Source organism: Epinephelus fuscoguttatus, linkage group LG13 (genome assembly GCF_011397635.1).
Source record: "Epinephelus fuscoguttatus linkage group LG13, E.fuscoguttatus.final_Chr_v1".
Lineage (NCBI taxonomy): Eukaryota > Metazoa > Chordata > Actinopteri > Perciformes > Serranidae > Epinephelus > Epinephelus fuscoguttatus.
In genome coordinates this window covers 1,033,762-1,049,254 of record NC_064764.1, presented here as the reverse complement: position 1 = coordinate 1,049,254, position 15,493 = coordinate 1,033,762, and the positions used below count along the sequence as shown (strand labels likewise).

The following is a 15,493-nucleotide window of genomic DNA, read 5'->3' as shown; positions in this document are numbered from 1 at the left end:
GAGCAGGTTTTTCCAGTGTATGATGTGTATGGAGTTCCGAGACTTCCAGTTCATGAGGATAGTTTTCTTGGCGACAGTCAGCGCCACTAGAAGTAAACGGGTGTGTGTGTTGTCAAGTTTTAATGTGGATCGTCTCCTAATAAACAGAGGGAAGGGGAAAGTGGGATGTGGCAGCCCATGATCTGGGATAAAGTTTCTGTGATGTTTCTCCAGAAGTGGTGAACAGGTGTGCAGTGCCAGGTTGCATGAATGTAGGTGTCAGTGCAGTTTAGTGAGCAGTGTGAACAGTTTCAGAAGATGAGAAGCCCATTTTTTGCATTTTGTGTCCAGTCAAATGAGTTCTATGGAGGATTTTGTATTGTATGAGTTGTAAATTGGCATATGTTGTCATAAAGAAAATGTTCTGGCAGATTTGGGGCCAGAAGTCGGCATCAGGAGCAATGGAAAGATCAGTTTCCCATTTTTCTGAAGGTATGGAGGGTGATGTATCGGCCTGTGATAACAATTTGTATATTTTAGATAAAAGTTTTTTTGAGGAAGAGATGTTAATGAATGTAGAGGCTGAGGGGGGGAGGTCTAAGTTTATATTCTTGTTTTTCATTGTTGATTGGATGGATGATGAAACCTGTAGATATTGTAGAAATTGATGGCTCCTGATGCCGAACTTCTGGACCAGGAGGGAAATGGAACCAGGATGTTATTGTTGAAGATATGTTTGAGGTGGGTAATCCCTTTGTCTACCCAAGTGCTGAAATATAGTGATTGTTTATTGCTGATGAAGTCCGGGTTATGCCAGATCGGGTGAAAAGTGAAGGTGCCAGAGTGGAGTTAGTAATGTTGTAGAATTTCCACCAGGCTGTCAGAGCTGATGATATTGTGGGGTTTTGGAAACAGGGGTGTTTTTTGATAGTTTGACTGAGGAATGGTAAATCTGAAATATGGATGTCTTTGCTAACTGTTTGTTCTATGTCTAACCAAGTGCTATCTGACTGAGTGGGGTGGGTCCATTTGTAGATGTATTGAAGTTGATTTGCTAGTGAATAATAATGAAAATTTGGAGCATTGAGTCCGCCTAATCTTTTTGATTTTTGAAGAGTGGCCAGTTTGATTCGTGGGGATTTATTTTTCCAGTAAAATTTATTGATGGATGAATTGAGCGAATGAAACCAGGTGAGAGGTGGATGAGTAGGGATCATTGAGAGGAGATAATTTATTTTGGGGAGGATTGTCATTTTAACTGTTGCTATTCTGCCTAGAATGGATAATGGGAGGTTCATCCATCGTTGGAGGTCATCTTGAATTGTTTTTGTAGTGGAGTGAAATTCAAGTTGGTCAACTCTGACAGCCTGGGGAAATGTGGATGCCTAAATAAGTGATGTAACTTGTGCAGAAGGGGATGGGTGTTCTAAGGGCTGCCACATCTGGACTGTTGGTGCTTAATGGGAGTATGGAGGATTTGTTCCAGTTTATTGAGTAGTCAGAGAGAAGAGAGAATGATTTGATGACCCTGATTACTTCTTGTACTGATGTTTGTGGATTCTCAATAAAAAGTAATATATCATCTGCATAGAGGCTGATTTTATGGTGCATGTTGGGGGTTTGGATTCCTGTGATGAGTGGGTTCTGACGAATGGCTGCTGCTAGGGGTTCAATGAAAATGGTGAACAGAGAGGGAGAGAGTGGGCAACCTTGCCTAGTCCCCCTGTGAAGAGTGAAGCTTTGTGAAGTTTGCCCGTTAGTAATAACTGTGGCTGTAGGTGAGGTGTAAAGTATTCTAATCCAGTTAATAAATGATTCCCCAAAGCCAAAACTGTGGAGGGTGTGGATGAGGAATGACCAATTAACTTTGCCAAAGGCTTTTTCTGCATCTAAGGTGGCTATGATTGAATTATGGTTATGTGTGGCTGAGTAGTGCATTATACTGAATAGTCTGCGTGTGTTATTGGCTGAGTTTCTTCCTTTGATAAATCCTGTTTGGTCCGGGTGAATAATGAATGGAATTATTTTTTCTAATCTGTGGGAGAGTGCTTTGGTGATAATTTTTATGTCGACGTTGAGAAGTGAAATGGGACGGTAACTTGAAGGCAGGGTGGGGTCTTTGTTTGGTTTGAGAAGGAGTGAGATGGATGCTGTATTCATGTTGGATGGAAGTCTGGAGTTTTGTTGTATTTCAGTTAACATTCTATGGAAAAGTGGAGCTAAGATGGACCAGAAGTGTTTGTAGAACTCAGCAGGGAAGCCATCAGGACCGGGTGCTTTATTGTTAGGCATTCTATTGAGGGCAGATTGGATTTCTTCTGTTGATAGGAGTGTGTCTAATGTGTTTTTTTGTTCAGGGGAGAGTTGGGGTAAATTGAGGCTGGTGAGAAATGGTCTGATGTCTTCTTCCTTAGGGTTATTATCTGAGGAGTACAAGTTGGCATAAAATTCTCTGAATATTTGATTTATTTCATCGGGTGAGTTTGTTGACTTCCCTGCTGAGTTCATGATGGTGGAGATTGTGGATTTTTCCTTGTTTCTTTTGATTTGGTTTGCGAGATATTTACCGGATTTGTTATTGTGGTGGAAGTTTTCCTGTCAGAGTCTGCTGATCATGAAGTTAATTTTTTTATTCAGGATTTCATTTATTTCTAGTTTATATTGTCTTAATTTCTTCTTGTTTTCTTCTGTTGGGTTGGTTGCATTGATGGATTCTAGCTGTTTGATTTTTTCTTGTAGTTCAGATTCTTGTTTGTTTTCTTTCTTTTTCTTATAGGCTGACTATGAAATGATAATTCCTCTGATGACGGCTTTACCTGTTTCCCATAGAAGTGTGGGGGATGGCTTTGGAGAATCATTTATTTCCAGGAAGGATGCCCTCTCTTTTGATGAGGTCGTTAAATTCAGAATCTTTCAGGAGGGATGTGTTAAAGCGCCATCTGGTGACTGGTTTGTGTGGTCTCGGTGGGATCCATTTGAATGATACTGGGGCATGGTCACTGATGATGATGGGGTGGATTTGATGATCAGAGAGATTTGGAATGATTGAATTGCTGGTAAGGAAGAAATTGATGCGTGAATATGAATGATGAACTGATGAAAAAAAAGAGAATTCTCTTACAGTTGGGTGTTGTAGGCGCCAACTATCACCAAGACCAAAATCACTCATGAACTGGATTATTGTTTGTGTGGATTGCCAGGTACGTGTATTGCTAGATGTGTTGGATCTGTCTATTGATGGGTTTATTACTGTATTAAAGTCGCCGCCAATTATTATTGGGGAGTCAGAGAAGTTGGATATGGATGAAAAGAAGTTATGAAAGAAAGATGGGTCATCAGTGTTAGGGCCATAGAGATTACCAATTGTCAGTGGGCTATTGTTGATTGATATGTTAATGATGATAAAACGTCCCTCTGGATCTGTGATGGTGGTGTTATGGATAAATGATATTGATTTACTGATTAAAATACAAACTCCTCTTTGTTTTTTATTGAAATGTGATGAAAATGAGTGAGTAAACTGAGATGAATGTAATTTGATGTTGTCTGATTCTGAGAGATGTGTTTCCTGTAGTAAACAAATATCTGCATGGAGTGAGGTGAGATGATTAAATACTTTACTTTTCTTAGCCTGAGTACCAATGCCACGGATATTCCAAGAAACAAATTTTATTGCTGACATGTTGGATGATTGTGATCAAAAGGAGAGGGATTCATTAGAGTGAGTGAGTGAGTGAGTGAGTGAGTGAGTGTGTGTGTGTGTGTGTGTGTGTGTGTGTGTGTGTGTGTGTGTGTGTGGACATATACAGGTGTGTGTGTAAGTGTGTGTGTGTGAGTATGTATGGGTCAGTGAGGGAGTGACTTGCAGGGCTAGACATGTGATTACAAAACAAAAAGGGACATATACAGGTTTACACACAAAAAAAACAGGAAACAGAACACAAACACTTAACAATAAACAACATAGAGAGCGCTGCGTATCAGGGCACATACGGAGCGAGACGTTGGTGCGTAGATGTTTATGATTGTCCTTATGAATTATTGTAGATAACGGCGGGAAGGGGACGGGGGTCTGTGTAGCGGAGGGAGAGAGTGAGAGTGCATGTGTAAAAGAGAGGAAAAGGGAGAGAGTTTGTTTATATGAGAGGGGGGGCTAATATAACCAGGTGGTGATGTCCTTGCTGCGGTATAACTGTCCGTTTATGTAAAGTTTATCCACTGAGATGACTGCTTTCTTTCCTTCTGAGATCATCTGTTTGCGGATGGGGAAGAGTTTTTTGCGCCTTTCCATGATTTCTTTCGGGTATTGATCGTTTAGTCCATAGTCCGTTCCTTTAAGCTGTTTTCCTTGATGTTTGACCAGTTCTTTCTGTTTAAAGTGTTCGAATTTGGCGACAATCGGGCGGGGTCTGTTGTTGGTGGTGTTTTTCTGTCCTAAACGGTGAACGGGCGAATATATGCTCACTCGCCCGTTTGCATTGACTTTGTATGTAAACTCGTCTTTAGCGGAAAAAAAACAGGTCTGGTGTGAACACACCTTAACACAGGGCTTGAAGTTCTCCGGCACGGTGCCGGATTTCAGGCGCAGGAATATTCTGGTGCAGGAATATTTTTTCTCGTGAATATTTTATCATCTTGCTGTAGCAACAGTCATTTAACCAGTCGTTTTAAAGCAAAGCAAAGTGAAAGTTCCAACTACCAATGGTGTATCACACTACTCAAGGTAAACAAGGAGTTCTAGCCAATTAGAGGCAGAGTAGGGCGGGCCTTAAGTTTTCCACAGTCTCTCATTCAGTCACGCCACGGACACACCAGACGCGGAACTGAAGCGCAGCGCCCAGCAGCGGAGGCAGTTTTCAATCAGACTGTCCACATAGGCTGCTGAGCAGAGCGGCGTGCCTGCAGAGGCTCGCACACTGCATTGCTTCAGTTCGGCGTCTGGTCTATCTTTCTGGTCTAATTTTCCTTTTTTGGTGAACTGTTCATATTTCATCATTAAAAACCTTGAAATTGTTATTCTAGCTTCTTGATGTGATACTTGATTGATACTCTCAAAGTGCACCAGATTAATTCATTTAGATGTCAAATGTTCAAAATTTTCTTCCGGGGGGGGGGGGCAAGCCCCCGGACGCCTCTAGCCCAGAGAGAGAGGTCCTCGCACCCAGCCCCCAGCGGCGTGACCGGAGGCCCCAGCGAGAGACAGGCAGGGCATGCCAGCGAGGAGACCCACCCCTCGCAACCCCACCACCCTCTGTTCTGGTTAGATTGTTGTTGTGGCGGACCTGCTTTAGGTCGCGTCCAGTCCCTGAGGAGGCCGCCGGCCATCGCGGGCCCAGCCTCCTAATTATCATATTTTTTTTTCCTTTTTTTTTTTAAAAAGATATTTTTTTGGGAATTTTTGAGCCTTTAATTGATAGGACGGGAGAGAGAGAGGGGGAGTGACATGCAGCAAAGGGCCACAGGCTGGAGTGGAACCCAGGCCGCTGCGACAACAGCCTTGTACATGGGGCGCCTGCTCTACCACTAAGCCACCGACGCCCCAGGGCTAATTCTCATAATTAATGCCCTAATAGTGATAATGATATTAGCAATCAATCTACAGTACATCACACTAAGAATTTAGTAATTTTATAGCAATAATAGTGATCTAATAATGATAACAATAATAATAATATTAATAATCATGATAATAGTATTAATAATATTGATTATAATAATGATAATGACAACAGTATTAATAATAGAAATGCTAGTGCTAACCATGCTTATATTGAGAAAGAAAAGTAATTTATTAATTGATTAGAAAAATGGATAAACAGGAAAGAGAAAGAGCTAAATAAATTAAGTTAATTAAAAGAAGAAAAAAAAAATCAAACAAACCAAAGTAAAATAACCCATAGATGAGTTGGGGGGTCCTGGCAGAGCTTTATGTCTGTATAATCTAGCATTGAGATATTGGGTTAGAGGTTGGGGGCATTGGTGTCACTGGCAATAGGCGAAGGTGAGGATGGGGATGTGTTAGTGTGTGTATGAATGCTGGTTTGTGTTTGGCTGGTCTTATTGATGAATGGGGTCCAGTAGCTGTGAAATGAATCCATTTGGTTATTTTTAAATGCTATTTGTCTTTCTATTGAAATGTGTTCAGATAGTAGGTGATGCCATTGGGATGATGAAAGGTTGTGTCTTCTTTCCAGTTTAAGAGTATTACCTTCTTAGCTATTGTTAGGGTGACCAGTATGGGTTGTTCATATTTCAATGGCGGTTCAACTGATGTAAGATCTCCCAGCAGACAAACAGATGGGGAGACTGGAATGCTGCTACCTATGATTCTAGATAATGTACATGTGATGTTTGTCCAGAATGATTGGATGGGTGGGCAGAGCCAGATGGCATGAAGGTAATTATCTGTGGTGTTTGATGTGCAGTGCGTACATTTATCACTGTCTTTGAGTCCCATTTTGTGTAATTTATATTGTGTGAGGTACAATCTATGTAGAATTTTATATTGGATAAGTTGCAGTTTGGGGTTATTTGACATTGAGAAGGTATTATTACAGATGTGCATCCAGGAGTTGGTTTTTATGGTAACTGTTAAATCTCTTTCCCAGTCTTGGACTGGTCATGGGAGGGTGTTGTCTGTTTTAATTAAAAGTTTGTATAATTTTGCGAATATTTTTTTCTGAGAGGTTATACATTTGATTTGATAGAATAGTGGAGGTGTGTCCAGGCTATTATCTCATATGTTGATTTTACCTTTCAAGCAGTGTTTTAGTTGTGAGTATTGTAGAAAGGAGTTATTGCCAATGCCATATTTCTGTTTAAGTTTTTCAAAGGATATGAGTGTGCCATGATCAAATAAGTGTTCTAGATGTGTAATGCCTGCTTTTTCCATGAACTGAATAATAGTGGTTTATTTTTAATTTGGAATTCAGGATTGTGCCAGATTGGTGTATATTTGTTTGAGCTTATGGGGGTTTCCAGTGATTTGGTTGCATTTCCACCAAGCTGTCAGAGTCACTGCTATAAATGGGTTTTTGAAACAGTTATGATGTTTGATTGATTGGGTGAGGAATGGAAGATCTGATAATGATAAGTCTTGACTAGGGATGGGTATTGTTAAGATTTTAATGGTACTACTGCTCTTATCGATACTGCTTATTGATCCGGTATTTTAACGGTATTCTTATAGATACTTTTTGAGGAAGAAAAAACAAATTAAGAACATAAATTGCTTTATTTTCTCAATCCTCATTATGCAACAAAATAGTTTTTTTTAACAAAACATTTTACTTTTAACAACTTGAAATGTAAAATACATAAAATAACAGTGTTGTCACGGTACCAAAATTGGGACCCACAGTACGATACCAGTGAAAATATCACGGTTCTGAGTAGTATCACGTTACCACAGCAAAAATTAGGCAGATGTGCCTTTTGTCATTTATAAAAAGATAAATCACTTTTCTGTAATACATCAATGATATTTCAGTGGAATAAATTACTAATTGACTTATTCATACTTCAAAACAGCATCAATGGCTACGGTTACATGATGGCTTCTCATTCGGAATGAAATAAATCTGAATGAAATCATTCGGAATTAAAGTTTTTCCAGGTAGTTTACATGGGAAATATTCATTCCGAATGAGGGTTTACATGGGAGATCAGTTCAATTGCCTTTATTCAGGTCTGCGCAAGGTTTGGGGCAGGGAAGGTTTCTGATTAGATAGGGGGCGGGCAGATGTTATGTGTTTATGTTTACCGGAAGAAAACACTGTAGTCCTCGCTCCGGATAACAAGATGTTTGACGATGCCATTCTTAGTGCGTTTTTCGGGCGTGTTTTGCTTATATTCTTGAAGCAGCAGTACGACAACAATCTTGTTCTGCTAATACTTCGTCTGTTGAGGAGGAGAAGGGAGGTAGAAGACCGTGCTGTGGCGAATGGAAACCGGTGAGTGCAACAAGTCCGACTGCTCTATCTCAGCCTGTTGCTTTGCAGCCCGTTGCTATGCGCGCTATATATGTCATAGTGCCAGAAGGGCAAGGATACGAGCATGCGCAGAAAGACCGGAATGAATTTAAAGAGGAATGAGTGTATACATGCACACAAAATTCTTTCATTCGGAATGACAAACGGATTAAACCACCCCCTTCAATCGGATTTAATTTTCAATCGGAATGACCGTTTTTCAATCGGAATGACCGTTTACATGACCACTTTTAATCGGAATGGCCTTTCATTCCGATTAAAAGTGGAATTAAACTGTGCATGTAAACGTACTGAATAAGTGATTAACATAGAGGGGATCAAAATAAAATAAATAAATAAATAAAATAAAAATCAACCAGCCACCCTCCTCCCCTGACAAGTAAAGAACAGTCCCTTCATGAGTAAAGAACAGTCCTTAAAGTGCGCTCAGGTTTGTGGACCGTTGCCTGCCACAAAGAGAGAAATGTGAATGGCTCATTTCCCCTCTGACACGTCACATAACTGTGTGCCGCCACGGCTCAGCTGTTCAGGTACTTCTGGACAGTCATGACATCAACAAAGAGGAAAATATTGGACCTGGAGCCAGGCTTCTCCGTCGCCTGTAAGCAGTACTTGCGCTGCGGAGCACTATGGCCGCCGTATTTGACAGGAATACGTATTCCTGTCTGTGTCTGTGACCCCCGTTCAACCCGCAACCGAGAGGATTCACCTGCTACTGGTTGAAATCTGTACTCGCACAGCGTGCTCCTGAATGATTTCTTTTACTTGCACACTATTTTTAGTCGCAAATGCAGTAAAATGCTCGCACCGTACAGCTCTCAAAAAATTCACCGTAGTATATATAAACAAATCTAGCCTACAAGTAAAAATATTAGGTATTCTAGGTATGTTAGGTATTCTAGGTATTTTATATGGTGATGTAACATTAATCACTATGGATATATAGACCAGAGGGGGGGAAATCCCACGCACCCAGCACAGGCTATAATTATGGTTATATTCATGTATTTAGAAGTATCTGAAAAATAAACAAATAAAATCCCAAATCTGAAATCCTGTTTAGTAAATAGGATTGCAAAATAGCTAATGGTTACTAACTCCACGTGTTGGCTGCTTGCATAATGTTACAAACCTGGACTAAACGTAGATGAACTAGCTGTGCTGGGCAGTCAAACCCTGTACATGTTTCTGTCTGAATATGATGCACTTTCGCAAGGTGTTTTGATAAATTACTAGTGTTGCCGCCCTTACACGCAAAACATTTGTCACACTTGTGACAACGCGCTGTCTGCATCAACTCTTGTAATGTAAAGCCACAATTTTCTCTGTTTGGCTCTCTCTGCTATTGTTATCTATCTAAAGGTAGGCTACGAGCTTGAGTGTATGCGCTGTCTTGTGTGTGTGTGTGTGTGTGTGTGTGTGTGTGTGTGTGACTGGAACAACAGCCCCGCCCCCCTGCTCTCCACTCACACACAGCAGGTGGCCAGGGTGAGCGAGACAGATCTCTCGTCTTCAGGGAGAATAGCGAAAATTATGATACGGTGACGGATAATTGATGGAGTTGGTGAGATAAATATGCAAGATAAGGTTTATCTTGTAAAAAAAATTTAAAAAAAAATAAAACGTGACTGCTCCAGTACCGATAGCAGAACCGTTAAGGTCAGAGCTTATCAATACTGTGGTCTTAAAGAATGTAGCCCCCAGGGCTCGTTCAGTACCAGGGTTCGGTACCCATCCCTAGTCTATGTCCAGCCAGGGGTGTTGTGTATGATGAGTTTTTTGCAACCATATGGGTATGTACTGAAGATGATTTGCAAGGTGGTAAAATCTAAAATTTGGAGCAGCTAGGCCTCCGCGGTCTTTAGGTTTCTGAAGGGTGGATAGTTTTATTTGTGTTTTTTTATATTTCCAGTAGAATTTGGTTATGACAGAGTCTATTGTGTTAAACCAGCGTGGTGGAGGATGAGTCGTGTCATAGAAAAAAGGTAGTTTATTTTTGGCATTATGGTCATTTTTATTGCTGCTGTTCTTCCGATCAGTGAGACTGGTAAGTTGTTCCAGCGAGTGAGGTCTTCTTAAATGCTTTTTTGTAATGGTATGTAATTTAGAGCAGCGGTTTTCAAAGTGTGAGGCGCGCCTCCCCAGGGGGGCGCCAGAGGACTTCAGGGGAGGCGTGAAAAGAAAGTAAAAAAAGTGTATCATCTGGTTAGCTAACTACGGCAAATGGATCGATTTTTAGTACCTCAGGTGAAAGTGAGAGTGGGCACAGAGGCGAGCAGAAAACGGAGGAAGTATGACCCTGATTATTTAAGGTTTGGTTTTTCATGCATTGGTCCTGACGTTGCTCCGCTGCCACAGTGTGTTATTTGCAAAGAGGTGCTAGCTAACGACAGTATGTGACCATGTAAACTCCGGCACCACATTGAAACTAAGCACCACAATTTAACAACCAAGCCGCGGGAGTTTTTTGATAGGAAGCTTAATGAATTGCGGTCACAGAAGAAGGCCATCCAGACATTTGGTACTGTAAATACCAAGGCAACCGAGGTATCATACCACATAGCGTTACGCATTGCGAAGGCGGGGAAACCCCACAACATTGGTGAGACATTGCTCCTCCCTGCTGCCAAAGATATGTGTTCGGTAATGATATGCGAAGCTGCTGCTGCCAAGCTGGATTCCATCCCGATGTCTGACAACACCATCCAGCACCGCATCTCCGACATGGCAGCTGATGTGAAGGAGCAGGTGCTGGACGCTATCCGTGAGAGCCCTTTCTTCTCCATTCAGCTGGACGAGTCCACTGATGTGGCTAACTGTGCACAGCTAATGGTGTATGTGCGCTTTATTAAAGAGCTCAGTGTCCAGGAGGAGTTTTGCCATCCTCTGCCGGCGCGCACTACAGCAGCAGAAATCTTCAAGGCTTTGAATGACTTCATTCAGGAGCATCATATTGACTGGAGCTGCTGTTGTGGAATATGTACTGATGGTGCGAGGGCAATGACAGGCCGCCACAGCGGTCTAGTAAAACAGGTGCAAGCGGTTGCGCCCGCCGCTGTTTGGTCACACTGTATTATCCATCGCCAGGCCTTGGCAACCAAGAGGATGCCCAAAGAGCTGCGCACGGTCCTGGATGAGGCAATAAAAATTGTAAACCTAATTAAATCACGCGCCATGAATGCCCGTCTCTTCTCTATTCTCTGCAATGAGATGGGGACTCACTTCCATCAGCTGCTCCTGCACTCTGAGGTCCGGTGGCTGTCACGGGGCAAGGTCCTCACCCGCTTGTGTGATCTGCGCGAGGAAGTCCTCCTCTTCCTCGCCGAAATCGACTCCCCACTGGTGAAGCATATGGAGGACGCAAAGTGGGTTGCAATGCTGGCATATCTGTCTGATATAAACACACTGAACACTTCTCTGCAAGGCAAAGAGTGCCATGTCTTTTTGGCACACGATCAAGTCTCTGCATTCAGGAAAAAGTTGGACCTCTGGTGCGCTCGTGTTGAACAGGGCTCAGTGGAAATGTTCCCAACCTTGGAGGATGTTGTGGAGCAAACAGGACTGCAACTGAACTGTGTACAACAGGTGGTCATTGCACATTTGAAGGGGTTGCGTGAGCAGTTTGGAGACCATTTTGGAGAGGAGACCTTGGCAAATCAATGGGTGAGAAATCCGTTCTGTTTCCCAGTGACACCCCGTGATGGACTGACCCTGCAAGAGGAGGAGGCCCTTGTCGAGCTGAACTCTAATATGGACTTGAAACAAAAGATGGGTGAAGTGTCACTTGCACACTTCTGGCTGTCTGTGGAGACTGAGTTCCCCCACCTCACCAAAAAGGCTGTAAAAGTGTTCATCCCCTTCACCTCCACTTACCTGTGTGAGTGTGGATTTTCCGCATTGACAACGATTAAAAGCAAGTACCGGTCACGGCTGCGGGTAGAGGATGATCTGCGTTTATTCCTTTCTACAGCGCATCCCCGCATCAACCGCCTGTGCGCATCAAAGACACAGACTCACTGTTCCCACTAAAATCGAGGTGAGCAAATGTGTTGTGTGCAGTGTTTCAACGTTAATGTGGGATAACGTCGTTTTTTAACAAAAAGATGTTTAAATGTATTCAAAATATGTTTAAAAACACACAAAGGTGTTAAAATGTGTTTTAAAAAGATGTTAAAAACAATGGTGTTAAAATGTGTTTTAAAAAGATGTTAAAAACAAAGGTGTTAAAATGTGTAAAAAAAAAAGATGTTTAAAAACATACAAAGATTGTGTTAAAAAAATATTTGAGCACATTCACAGATAAAGATGTTTAAAATTTTTTAAAAATATGTTCAAGAACATACAAACATGTTTAAAAAAAAATAAAGATGTGTATGACATTTATTCTTGAAACCTTTTTTTTTAAGCCTGCGTGGAACATACAAAGCAACATCAATAACAGTAATAAAAGTAATAATAATGGGGGGTGGGGGTGCGCGGCTGCTTTTGAGTTCTCTTAGGGGAGGCCCACTATCCCACACTTTGAAAACCCCTGGTTTAGAGAAAATAGCTATGACAGCTTGGTGGAAACATTGATACCAAGGTATTTAATGTTGCCTGTTTTTATTGTCAGGGAGGCTTTTTTTTTGGATGCAGCATTCCAGTCTCCTTCACAGAGTGGAAGAATTTTGGATTTGGACCAGTTTATGGAGTAATCAGAAATTTTTGAGAATGTGGAAACAAGATTGAAAACTTCAGGGAGGGTTGTTGAGGGGTTTGGTAAGTACAGTAGGATATTGTCTGCATATAAACTAAAATTGTGAAAATGATTTGTTTGTACACCAGTAATGTGAGTACTTTGTCGAATGGCGGCTGCGAGAGGTTCAGTGAATATTGCAAATAGTAATGGAGAGGACATCCTTGTCTTGTGCCCCGTTGTAGTAGAATACGTTGAGAGGTGATATTGTTAGTTATAACTGAAGCGGACGGGGTGTTGTAAAGAGTTTTGATCCAGTGAGTGAACGACTCCCCAAAACCAAACTTCTCAATGGTAGTGAAGAGAAATGTCCAGTTGACTTTATCAAAGGCCTTTTCTGCATCCAATGATGTGATTATGGTGATGAGGTGATTTCTCTGGGATAGACTGATAAGGTTGAATAAACAACGCATGTTGGTGGATGAGTGCCTGCCTTTTATGAATCCTGTTTGGTCTGGATGAATTATTGTGGGTATGACTGTTTCTAATCTGTTAGCTAAAGCTTTGCTTATTATTTTTAAATTACAGTTGATCAGGCTTATTGGTCTGTAGCTGGAGGTGAGAGTTGGATCTTTATCAGGTTTGAGCAGAACTGAGATATGAACTGAATTCGTGTGTGGGTATGGTTCCTGATGATTTGATTTCATTGACCATTCTGTTGTAAAGGGGAGATATGAGGTGCCAGTGGTGTTTTATAAAATTCTATTGGATAACCATCTGAACCGGGTGATTTGTTGTTGGGCATGGAGAAAATGGCTTTCCTGAGTTCTTCTGAGTTTAAGGGTCGGTCTAATATGGTTGCTTGTTCTTCTGTTATTTTTGGTAGTTCAATATTGTTGAGGAAGGAGTGTCGGAGATATTTGTTACATTGTCTGAGCGGTAGAGAGTTTGATAGTAGTTACAAAATATTGTGTTTATTTCTTTTGGGTTGTATATTAAGTTTCCCTGTGGGTCTTGGATAGTTGTAATAACTGATTTTTCTTTGTTTCTTTTCAGTTGTTTCGGAGAAATTTACTTGATTTTTCATTATGTTCAAAATAATTCAGTCTTGTTCTTTGCATGAGAAATTGAGTTTGCTGATGTATTATGTTATCAAGCTGTGTTTTAACTTTCTCTATTTCATTTTTAGTATGTTCAGTGGGGTTGCAGGATTGTTGAGAATGGAGATGTTTCAGTGTATGTTCCAGTTCTTGTTGTTTTTCTTGTTCCTTTTTTTTTTCTTGTGGGTGGAGTATGAGATGATATGGCCCCTGATGACTGCTTTTGCTGTTTCCCAAAGAACGGATGGAGGTAGGTTCTTGCACTATATCAAAGCTGATTGGGCCATGGTCTGAGATGATTATTGGATGAATTTCTGAGTTGTTAATTTGAGGTATAATAGAATTACTTAGTAGAAAGTAGTCAATGCGGGAGTAACTTTTGTGAGGGGGTGAGTAGTAAGTGTATTCTTTATGAAGTGGGTTTTTGGTTCGCCAACAATCGCTAAGTCAAAGGTCTTCCATGTATTTTTTGATAATATCAGATTAGTGCCATGATCTGTGAGTGGTTCCAGGATTCGATCTGTCAAGATTTGGATTGAGGATTGTATTAAAATCCCCCCCTACTATAATTGCTGAATCAGAAAGATTATTGAGATGAGAGAATACTGTATGAAAAAAATGTGGGTTGTCTTCATTGGGTCCGTAAATATTTGCAATTGTTATTTTAACATTTCTGATGTGATAACAAAATGGCCATCTGGATCTGTGATTGTAGTTTCATTGTGATATGGGATATTTTTATTTATCAAGATAACAGTTCCTCGTTTTTTAGAGTTGTAAGAAGCAGAGAAGATTTGATCTATCCATTTGGTCTTAAGTTTTATATGTTCTGATGTTGTGAGATGTGTTTCCTGTAGTAGGCAGAAACTGGGTTTTATTTTAGCCAGGTGGTTTAGAACTTCAGTACGTTTTGCCGGCGACCCAATGCCCCGGATGTTCCAGCTGATGTACTTTAAGGATGACATTGAGAATGATATGGTTTGTTAATAATTAAATCTCTGCCAGTCCCCTCCTTTGCTTCCTGTGACATGTATCATATGTAAGCATATTATAGACATACATGCACCCAAAAAATTTATACGAGAAGGGAAAACAGTTAAAAAGCATGAAACAAGACATAGTTACACTAAACACAAAAGAACAACAACAACAATTAGCACAATGAATGAGTATGAGTGTGTGTCAGAGTGAGGGTGTGTGTGTGTGCTTGTGTGGGAATGAGTGTGTGGAAGTGTTTGCTTGTGCGCGCGTGCGAGCGTGTCAAGTCAAAGTCGGAGAGAGTGGGGAGAGAGAGATTAATCAAGGGTGAGCAAGAGAAACGAAGTTTGTTTGTTTTTTAAAGAAGGGGGGAGGGTGTAACGAGGAGTGAGATTTTTATGTATGCATCTTCATTTGAAAGAGTTTGAGCATTTAAGCTTACGACCGCATGTCATATGAGCCAGGGTGTGATGGAGGAGTCCCAGAATAATTGTCCTTCTATGTACAGTTTGTCCACAACCAGGGTGGCCCGTTCACCCTTCTGCCTGCACTGCTTGAGGATGGGGTACAGTATTTTACGTCTTTCAGTTATTTCCTTTGGGAACTGATCGTTCATCCCGAACACGGTTCCTTTCAGCTTCCTCCCTTTGCTTTTCACCAGTTCTTTTTGTTGAAAGTGTTCAAATTTTGCAATGATGGGACAGGGGTGTGATCTGGTCTGGGCTCCAAGGCGATGTATACTGTAGAAGCGAAAATCGGTGCCTGGAAGT

At 41.2% G+C, this 15,493-nt stretch overlaps 1 protein-coding gene across 3 annotated transcripts in view; it reads left to right on the top strand.

Moving 5' to 3' along the window:
• wdr4 (WD repeat domain 4) overlaps window positions 1-15,493 on the top strand; it is a 77,598-nt gene that overhangs the window by 37,637 nt on the left and 24,468 nt on the right. The window contains exons 1-2 of one of the 3 annotated variants that reach the window (XR_007450802.1): window positions 3,765-10,096; window positions 10,137-13,995. The exons of 1 other annotated variant lie outside the window; for it this stretch is intronic. The gene's annotated coding sequence lies outside the window, so the exon portion shown is untranslated. Of the gene's footprint in view, window positions 1-3,764; window positions 13,996-15,493 lie in introns of those variants that run through there. One more of the 3 variants, XR_007450801.1, reaches the window with a different exon arrangement.